This window comes from Limulus polyphemus, unplaced genomic scaffold, assembly GCF_000517525.1.
Source record: "Limulus polyphemus unplaced genomic scaffold, Limulus_polyphemus-2.1.2 Scaffold183, whole genome shotgun sequence".
Taxonomy (NCBI): domain Eukaryota; kingdom Metazoa; phylum Arthropoda; class Merostomata; order Xiphosura; family Limulidae; genus Limulus; species Limulus polyphemus.
In genome coordinates, this window is record NW_013665793.1 from 564,802 (window position 1) to 575,472 (window position 10,671).

The following is a 10,671-nucleotide window of genomic DNA, read 5'->3' on the forward strand; positions in this document are numbered from 1 at the left end:
CAGTTTTTGTTTCAAGCCATACGTAAGAATGGTTTATGCTATAAACAGTTTTTGTTTCAAGCTATAACTAAAGTAGTGTATATTATAAGCAGTTTCTGTTTCAAGTTATACGCAAGAATAGAGTCTAAAGACCTTCGAATGCTCTCCTAAATGCGAGCTTGTTCTTCAATCATTGTGAGGTAAAAGTGTCAATAATTTATGAATCATGAATAGCCCATTATCTGTTAAGTTAACCAAAAAATGTTGATAAAATCCCTAAGATAACAGTTTTATAGAAATAAACATCTAAATATACGTATAATATTTCCTTCGTTATAGAACGAGAACTACCTGGATGCTTGGTGTTTATCTGCGAATCATCAACGCAAGAATACGTCAGGTAAAATAAATATTCTGTAGCTAAGACGGAAATAGATGGCCGATTAAGCAAGACAAAGCATGAAACAAGTGACAAGATGACCTCTATACCTAACAAAGCGAAACATCTGGTCAGATTACATATTATAAATGACAAAAAGGTATGCATATTTAAGCTCAGAAGACAAAACACTGAACTTAATGACACCATAACGTTGATTACCATTCTCTATATAACGAAAGTGTTTTCAACTGAATAATGAAGCTATCAGGAAGATCTCAGTCTGCTGTGAACATTATTTTTACTCAAACCCATATTTAAGAGCATTATTTAGGGCCTGTGGAAACATCACGTAATTTCTACAGCTTCAAACTTTAGTAACAGTTGGATAGCGATATCTCAACTAATTTTACTCTCCAGTAGGTTCAACTTTCCAAGTGTCTCATCAGGAGAAGCCTATGGGGAGACTAAAGTATAGTGAAAGGACGCTCCTGTCACGACATCTGAAGGCTTTTGATAACACATTTATGCATTAATGCTTATCAATCGAGACCATTATTAGGTGTACATAAATTTAGTTATAATCTCTTAGTAGAAACCTTTAAAAAATGTTTTCTAATAACGTTTCCTTTAAACGTCTGCTGTAACTGTATGACAATCGTGCTTACAGCAGGCGTGAAATTATACAAAAAAAAGTAATAAATCTTATCACTAACAAAGTAACACGAATTATCTGAAGTCGTAATAAATGTATCCTGTAATTGGTGGTTAATACTAGAGTAAATAATTAATGGTTAATACTAGAGTAAATCCCTTATTTATTATTCTACATTTTAAAACTTCATGTGAAGCTTAAAATCATCCAGCATTATGTTCAATAAAAATATTAAAAGATATTCAGAAAATAAAGAGATAAATTCGCAGGATAAGAAACGTTAAAATGAGCCACATGTATTATATGGAGCATTAATGTTGCCCATATAAACGTACGCTTATAAAACACGAAGATAACAACTCAAAATAAAAGAAACGAGTCCTTATAAAAGGTAAAATTACAGATAAAATAAATAAACTCTTTTGCAAAGGAAATGTAAAATCTTTAAGAAAAAACACATAAGATTGCAGTCATTTACTGAAGTTATGGATGATGATTTCTTCGTGATGACTTTGGTAACAGGAAGTACAAAAGTTTTGAGCACCAGAAACAGGTATTTACTGAAGTTATGAATTTTCCATGAAGGGTATTATGTAATTGCAAAGTTTTAAAGACTTTAGAAAGAAACAGGGACTTAGATGATAAACTGTTTCAAAATGTTTCTGAAGAAAATAAGCGCAAATCTAGTGTGAACAAAGTGTAGAACCAGTACAAACATATATATATATGTATATATCATACTGTTGACAATAAGACAGAGTGACCGCTGATATCAACTTTATTTGATAATGTAGAGCAGTCGGAGTTTTCTGGTTCTCCTACTGGATATTCTCTACCTCCAGTCTGTCTGTCAGTACACGTTCTATTGTCTAAGAGCGTTTCAGAGTAAGTTATTGGTCTGCAGTAGCTGCGTTTTTCTGTTTCTTGCACACACACAGACAAGAGTGAATATGTGTATAGAGTATGTGTAAGATACACATATGGTACTAAAATAAAACATCTCAATGACATATAGGCCCAGTCAGTTGCATTTTATGCATCAACTTTGGATAAACAGTCGCTATTTTTTGTTTTTCGTTGCACGCTTTGTGTATTAGTATGTAGTAGAAACATACAGCGAACCACAAGTAATCATACTCAGACATAATGGCACCGGCTAAGTCAGATATTACATAAACCTATGTATTTTCAAAGGACATACCAAAGGGGGGTAGGGAAAACTTGTCTATTCTTGCTTAAATTAGGGTTGTAGAACATCCTTGCTATTCGCTAATTTAAAAACAACTAAGCGTTACCAATTTGTTTGTACTTCTAATTAACTCTGTAAACTTAAAAACAGTCAACTTTCAGAATCTCTGCACATAAAAATGATAACGTTATCGCAATAATAATGCACAAGTGTTTATAAATAATTCTATCGTGATTATTAAAATTACACATATAAGTGTAAATAAGAAGGCTGTCGTTACAATATTTAGTCGATGTTTTATATTGTAATAATAACACGTGAAATACTAAAATATTGTTAAGCTACGAAAACTATTTTATAAACGGTAATTACTTTACTCATCTTTATTTGTTTCTTTTATTTTAGATAATTTGGATTTACGTCCCATACTTAACACAAGATACAGAAAAAGTAAAAAATATTTGGCTCTTAGAGAAAGCGAACAATTTGAACCTGGGGAAGACAGTAATTTGGAAAACTACAAGCAACTATAAGTGAAGACGGTCAGAAAATTTAGTTTCATTACTAAGCCTCAAACTATGCTATGTTATAATAACAGTTTACTATTTCAACTGTAAAAAATGCTGAAATGCATATGGTGTTTCTGAAAGCAAAAATCTACATGTCTATTGGCTCTTGTTATGGGCATTTAAAAATTTAAAAATAATCCCCTTGAAATGAGGAGGAAAAATATATAATCATAGAGATAAAAAAAGTCTGTAAGATAAAGGTTTTCGGTGTTTTATTTTATATGTAAAATGTACAAAAAGTAACTTCTAGGAGCAGGAGCGTTTTTATGTTTAACAAACTTCTCATTGAATACTTATCTTTGACATATTTAATATTGGAATACTTCTGTTTAGGTGTTTTTACCTTTTTCCGACACATTTAATATTGGAATACTTGTTTTTAGGTATTTTGGCCTTTTTTCGACATATTTGATATAGGAATATTCCTGTTTAAGTGTTTTTTGTCTTTTTTCTCGATATATTCAATATTCGAATACATCTGTTCAGTGGTTTTTGTCTTTTTTTCTCGATATATTCAATATTGGAATACATCTGTTTAGTGTTTTTGTCTTTTTCGACATATTTAATACTGGAATACTTCGGTTTAAGTGGTTTTATCTTTTTTTTCGACATATTTAATATTGGAATACTTCTGTTTAGGTGTTTTTTCTTTTTTATCTCCATATATTCAATATTGGAATACATCTGTTTAGTGTTTTTGTCTTTTTTCGAGATATTTAATATTAGAATACTTCTGTTCAGTGTTTTTGTCTCTTCTCGATATATTCAATATTGGAATACTTCGGTTTAGTGTGTTTTTTTTGTTGTTTTTTTCGATAGATGTAATATTGGAATATTTCTGTTTAGGTGTTTTTCCCTTTTTTCTCGAGCTTCGATTGTGAAAACGGTAGGTTCAATAGAGGGATTATTTAGTCACATAATTTGTTGATATTTTTATTTAGTTTTATGTGTATATGTAGGATGTTACAAGTTTTTACGAATGTACGGATTTCCTACAATAAAGATAAGAATGTGGATTATTCAATTTTTCAACCAAGAATCAAGGAGAAAACTTTCTATCATATACTTCCTCTTTAATGACCTAGATAATCTACAAGATGAAACCGTCGGTCTACCTCAATTCCTTTTTCTCATATATCTATTCCAATTCTTCTAGACAGTTATCAAGAAAACTTTCATTTCTTAATACCCTGCTGAATAATAAAAGAAACTGAATCGAGAAAAGTAACTGCTGGTATAGCTTGTTTTATTATAATGATAAAAATTTAGTACACTTCATGAGTAACGTCACAGTATAGTAAAGAGCTGGGCTAATATAGCGTTTGCTGCTGTTACTTTAAGACAAAGTTTAATTAGCATGAACCTCGTTTTTATATATATCAAGAAATCTTGTTACACATGGATTAACGAAAGCTCATGACATCTCCTCACTAGCATCGTTTGAATAAGATATCTACCAAAATTCTAGCCCCCCCCCCCCCAGTGGCTCAGCTGTAAGTCCGAAAGCTTATAATGCTAAAAACCGGGTTTTAATACCAGTGGCGAACATAGCACAGAGAGTCCATTTTGTAGCTTTGCACTTAACAACAAACAAACAAACAAGTATTATTTGCTGTACAATAAGTTCTAAGGACATGACAGATGGATTTTAACTTGCGTAATGCCATATCTAATGTTTTATGAAAACACAAACGTTTGTTCACGGGATACATCAATGCAGGCGTCATGAATATTGTAAATATTTTGGCATCTTTATTATATAGCCTTGGAACTGTTAAGCACACATAGACATCGCAGATAAATCACTCATAACGGAAAACGCGCGATGTTGAATTACGTGAGGCGAAATGATATTCCATAAATATTTATCATTTATCAATTAATTTCGTCGGCATGTAGCTTGTTTCTTTGTTTGTTATGGATTTCGTGCAAAGCTACACGAGGGCTATCTGCGCTAGTCTTCCCTAATTTAACAGTGTAAGACTAGAGGGAAGACAGCTAATCATCACCACCCACCGCCAACTCTTGGGCTACTCTTTTACCAACGAATAGTGGGATTGACCGTAACATTATAACGTCCCACGGCTGAAAGGGCGAGCATGTTTGGTGTGACGGGAATTCGAAGCCGCGACCTGCAGATTGCAAGTCGAGCGCCCTAAACACCTGGCCATGCCGGGCCCGGCACGTAGCAAAGATTAAATTCGACAACGAAGTTGTTGAGCCACGGGTGGGACCTGACATTTATCTATACGCTACATCATTAAGGAATTTTTATGTACTTTAATATACGTTTTAAGCTGATTTTACGAAAAATACATTTGCAGTTAATACGATATTTAACTGAATAAAAATTTCATTTACGTGTCGCATTACAACTTATTCCTACACACTTTTCAACATTATAGTATGATCAAAGTAAGAGACTGAAAACAAAAACACATTGAACAACAGTAAATATATATACAGATGTATTAAGAAACAACCAGTTCTTAAGCATACACACGAATGTACATGCTTACATTTACACAAAGACATGATGCTCGTGTGACTTTATTAAGGACTCTTCTTGTAGTTGCTCTTTTTCCTGTTTATGAACACTTTTCATATAAATCTAGATTTAAAGACAAAGTAGAAAAAGATCCGAAATTCTAATTATAACAATTCAAGTAACCATTGATTGAAAAATTAAAAAAAACAAATTTAAGTTTTGTTTAAAATCAAACGATCTGACACGCATGTTTAACTATGATAAAAGCCACCCGCTGCAATTTTTAAGTAGTCTTCTATAGAAAACGGTATTAGTGCTATATGTAGAATATGATATACAAAGAAGATTCACTCATATCGATTCATTCAATTCAAATGTCAATTTATACGTATTTACAATTTTGTATTACTTTAATGAGTTCAATCACATTGAACTTTCAGATTTTAGAAATGTTTGATTTCAATATAAACTTTAAACTATTGTAGGCTTAAAAAGGAACAGTATAGTTAGTTACAAAAAATCTACCAGTAAAAGTGATCGATTAAACACAGCATATCATATTTGGATTGTTGTTTTGTGTGTGTGTTACTTTCAATATACAGATTAGATTTATTAGGTATATTAACTCTGATATCTGAAATCTCTAAAGTTATGTGTGTATATATATATATGTTGTCGGATGTATGAATGTAGCAATGTTATAAAAACCGTTCATGAAGTTATGCAATGTATGAATGTAGCAATGTTATAAAAACTGTTCATGAAATAATGAAATGTTAATTGTATATGATATATATATTACGGTGAATGTGTATATTTACCGGTCATTATGCACATTAACCAGAACGTGTGAAGAATGTGCGTGTTTCTTCTTGAATAATCAAGTTTCATAAATTAACTGGACAACAATGTGCAATATTATTTCATAGGCCCTTGTATTATGTAAATTTACTAATTATATTGGTCATTACGTATAATATTTACTAATAATATTGGTCATTACGTATAATATTTACTAATTATATTGGTCATTACGTATAATATTTGAATAATATGCAAACTCTCCGTTTAAGCACATTCACCGTAGTACATAAATAAAAGTATGTAAACAGGTCACTTAATTTTACATCATTACATGTAACAATAAATTGTGAATTGATAATTTAATTGTGCATTCTAGTATATGTATATCTGTATATTTATTTATTAGTTATTTCTTAATTATACAGTTTTAACGAGCCCATAAGAAAGAGTTCAGTAGAAGCAAAATGTGATTTCGTTTGATTATAAATTTGAATCAAGTTATTCATTTTGTCATATTTTTTTTCTTAATTGAAGTTTAATGCTTTTTAGGTTTTACATTCATGATCAACAGAAACATTGATTCCAGATTGTTTGGAGAAGCTGCCTGAGCCTTAAAAATATAAGTAATATATACTTTATAGTAAGATTCCATTTGCTCTTCATACTCCTTATAAGTCTGTTGGTACAGTGTTGAAATTGTGATTGTTTTCCTCTGGAAACAATAAAGTGTATTTCAAACAAAAGTTGATGTCATTTCTTGAATATTGTAAATCTTAGCAACAACCAAACTTACACTGGATACAAAATAATATTATCAATATTTCATGAACGGACAAATGTTGAATACAGCATTAATTATTAAATCTTAAAATTCCTTACCTCTCATAACTTCGGATATTTTTGTATCACTGATCTGAGTTGTAAGGATAAAGGAATTAAGTATATAAACAGTCCGTGTTTTTTTCTCTACCTTTCACACAATAACAGACAAAACCATTAGTGGTAGGTGTTTTTACCGCATAGATTACTTCTGAGCGAATCTCATCTGCTTGCATTATTGCTAAATAGGTAAATATTATTACAGCTCAGGATTTTCAACAGTATATATAAAGTAAGTTTACATTTTACCTGGTTAAAAAAGTGATAAAAAATTATATATAGATTTGCCTTCGTTCTCAGTTCAAAGTTTAAAAACTAGCGAACATATATACAAGTTAAACTACATTAGACTTCTGAAGCTAAAAACTACAAGTTTAGCATCATGAGCCTTTTGGAAATTAATGAAAGAGAATGAGACTTTTGGAAACTAATGAAACTATAAATTAAACTGCGTGAGACTGCTGTAAGCTAAAGAAACTACAAATCAAGCAACATGAGCTTTTTTGAAATTAATGAAACTACAAATTAAAGAGAATGAAACTTTTAGAAACTAATGAAACTTCAAATTAAACTGCATGAGACTTCTGTAAGCTAAAGAAACTACAAGTTAAACAGTATGAGCCTTTTGGGAATTAATGAAACTACAAATTAAAGAGTGTGAGACTTTTGGAAACTAATGAAACTATAAGTTAAGCAGCATGAGACTTTTGTAAGTTAACGAAACTGCAAATTAAGCTACATGGCCCTTTTAAGCACAAGATTGATACTGTGAAAATTCGAGTGTAGCGTATTTATACATTCAGAGGGTCATTAACAGTCTGTGTGCAAAGAGGGCTGAGAAGCAAAACATTGAACTACGTGAAGATTATATTATGCATCATAGAATAAGACCTGTCCACTTGATAATTATTACTCCAAGTCTATGCCATCAAGGATGCTTATATATAAAACTGTCAGGTAGAAAATTCTAGTTACAATTCTTTAAAATTTCAAACACGTGGTTATAAAGAATCCACAACTTAATACATAAATGCGCCTAAAGCATCTGCATGGTTAAATATCTCTCTTGATCATAAGTAATTTTCAGTAACCCCCTACGGGTCATTAAGCAAATGTAGTTTTTTTCTTGTTAAAAAAAATGAACAGTTCTTGTTCTTCCAAACACTCGTTTTTTATTCTCTGCTCGTCAGTAGGAGGCCTCTGAATTATGAGTGACAGCTGTAATAAATTATAATCTATTTCATTAAAATTTATAGATATCTTTTAACACTCATCATATTTTTCGAAGCATTGGTTCGATAATTTTGCAAGTATCTCATGCAGCATTACTTAATAAAATCATTTAAAATGAAATTAAATTTATTACATGTAAAACTAAATAGACTTAGCTATACCCGAGAAAAGTCTTAAATCTTACGTATATTTATATGTTCTCACCAGCTATCTTTTCTTATGATTTGAGTGAATTAATCCTGTTAAACTATAATTTTATGTATAGTTAAAAAACGGTGATTTGCATCACATTTCCAAGAAAACTTACTGTTACTTAAACTGCTAAATGAGCACAATACCTTGATTTCACTCTCAATACAAAACAGTGCTTCGTTGAGTTTAGAATAAATGCATTTTCATATGCTTAGTCACATGTTTAGACTGTTCGACTTTTAATGGATTCTGGCTTGAACAGAGGAGATTACAATAAATCTATTTCCATATGCTTAGTCACATGTTTAAACTGTTCGACTTTTAATGGATCCTGGCTTGAAAAGAGGAGATTACAATAAATGTATTTTCGTATATTTAGTTACATGTTTAGATTGTCCAACTTTTAATGATCCTGGCTTGAAAAGAGGAGATTACAATAAATGTATTTTCATATGTTTAGTCACATGTTTAGACTGTCCGACTTTTAATGAATCCTGGCTTGAAAAGAGGAGATTTACAATAAATATATTTTCATATGTTTAGTTACATGTTTAGATTCTCCAACTTTTAATGGATCCTGGCTTGAAAAGAGGAGATTACAATAAATGTATTTTCATATGTTTAGTCACATGTTTAGATTGTCCAACTTTTAATGGATCCTGGCTTGAAAAGAGAAGATTACAATAAATGTATTTTTGCATGTTTAGTCACATGTTTGGATTGTCCAACTTTTAATGGATCCTGGCTTGAAAAGAGAAGATTACAATAAATGTATATTTGCATGTTTAGTCACATGTTTAGATTGTCCAACTTTTAACGGATCCTGGCTTGAAAAGAGGAGATTACAATAAATGTATTTTCGTATTTTTAGTCACATGTTCAGATTGTCCAATTTTTAATGGATCCTGGCGAATGTCTCAAGTTAAGGAAGATATATATAAATAAATTATGAACTTTAATTATAAATTTTCTTACTCTTAGACATTGACGCAATGTGTAAAACTATTTCATAATCGATACCGTATTTTTTCTACAGATAACTATAAAATCGTATTAGATATTTTATCGTTTCATGTTTTAATGATTCTAAATGACAGAAAGAAGGGCATCAGTTCTACGGAAGTACAGCTGGGATAAAAAAACAGCTCTTAAAACAAAATATCCCACTGACGACAGAGTAAAAAATGTAACTTTACCTTTCTAAAGCTTGCTGACGACAGTGACAACGACCGATTCCAGTGACGTCACTGATACTAATCAAGTGATGGTCAGGGCAGGCAAATCTGACTAAATGCTCTTGTGAATGAGCTTCTACTCTTTGATAGTGTGACTGTCCTCATAGTAAGCATTTTAACAACTAGCATGGTGAGATATAATTATAAATACTAAACATGATGTTCAAGAAGAAATCTTACTGGTCCTGTTGTTTATAAATGAATGCAAAGATGCGTGTTAGTTTCGGACGTAATAGATAGCTAGCATACAGAGATTGACTGAGGGCACTCAGTAGGTACTGAAAGTAATTCTAGGGAGGGGCGTCGAAGGTTGAGGGCTGTTGCTCTAAACTCCTTTGTGGCTATCCTAACATAACAGCGAATGGCGATGAATTCCTATTTTAAGTGTGATATTATTACTGCATAAACTTGTCTTCATCAATATAAATTATACTGCATGCAGTAGCCTTTGAACTACACACCAATGGCCAGAAGCGTGATGGAGTTTCATTTTATCACCTGTAAGCCAGATGTCTTCATAATGTGGATTCTATAAGTTCTTCAATTAAATTCCCAGACCTGTAAGTTTGATTTCTTTTTCTCCTTTATTGAGCAAGTTTGATACGCCATAATTTGTTTTTTGAAATGGAAAAGAAGATCATGAAATGGTAATCGTTCTGGGGCATAACAGCTGTATACAACTATTATGCATCATGCTTAAATTGCCTTCATCAACGAACTTTTCCAGTTCTGTTCTTGCGTGTTACGTACAGCACAACTCATCTCCTATACTTACGAAGAATGTGATTGAGAAATGAAATCGCATTGAATCATGATTTACAGCTCAAGGTCTTACATTATCTACTGACTTTAAGGTAATAAATTCAAACTTTATTGATCTTAAAACTAAATTATTAGAGTTTTATTTTAAGGAGAACTCGTTCTGAAACTTTTAATTTTAGTGAAAGCCGATCATGATATATCCATGAGGTTTAATACTTGAAATAACCTCTGATAAGTTTCACTCGTAACTAGTATAGAATTCGTGTTGTTGACACAATAATATCTATGGCAAAAGAAATACGTTTTA

General features: G+C 31.3%; 1 long non-coding RNA gene across 1 annotated transcript in view; it reads left to right on the forward strand.

Annotated features, from left to right (window-relative positions):
* Positions 1-6,790, forward strand: part of LOC111084953 — a 46,995-nt gene extending 40,205 nt beyond the window's left edge. Inside the window, exons 2-4 of the long non-coding RNA XR_002609829.1 lie at positions 319-379; positions 2,608-2,744; positions 6,613-6,790. This is a non-coding gene — a long non-coding RNA (uncharacterized LOC111084953). The remainder of the gene's footprint in view (positions 1-318; positions 380-2,607; positions 2,745-6,612) is intronic.
* Positions 6,791-10,671: the final 3,881 nt, after the last annotated feature.